The sequence below is a fragment of the Cucurbita moschata genome, unplaced genomic scaffold (assembly GCF_002738365.1).
Source record: "Cucurbita moschata cultivar Rifu unplaced genomic scaffold, Cmos_1.0 Cmo_Scf00025, whole genome shotgun sequence".
NCBI classification, from domain to species: Eukaryota; Viridiplantae; Streptophyta; class Magnoliopsida; order Cucurbitales; family Cucurbitaceae; genus Cucurbita; species Cucurbita moschata.
The window spans coordinates 711,830-712,454 of record NW_019268541.1 but is presented as its reverse complement, the minus strand read 5'-3'; positions in this window follow the sequence as shown (position 1 = coordinate 712,454).

Sequence of the window (625 nt, the reverse complement as noted above, 5' to 3'; positions counted from 1 at the left end):
AGAGACATATAATTAATATATTAAATTAAAAAATGCTAAATAAATAATTAGGATAATTAATTTTGAGCACTAAAGTCAACATGGGTGATGAGTGAAGTGTGAAAGAATGGTCCTTTTTAATCCTTCACCAATCCATCAACGGCTTACTAAATGTAAGAAGTTGATCAAACTATATAACTTCTAAATTTATGTAAATTTGTCAATCATAGGTACGAATTATGAACGAGAACATTTTAATTATTTAATAAAATTAATTTCTCATATTATTTGTTTTAATGTTTTATGAAATACCCACCGTGTGTCGGATGTTACCATACAATTAATATCGAAAAGACTTATTGAAATCAAATAATTTGAAAAATGAATTGATGAGGCATATAAACACATACTCATTAATTATATTTCATTAAGGGAACATAATTTTGAGGCCCAAATATATATGTATATATATAAATAATTAAATAAAATAATTATTTGATGATAGTAAGAAATTAATGTGGATGGTGATTGAAGCTCCAATATTGAAATAGTACTATTAGCCCATTAGGTCATGGATCCAACCCTATGATCCATTTAATATGTGGAGCCATCTTTTTTTTTTTTTTTTTTTTTTTTTTTTTTTTTT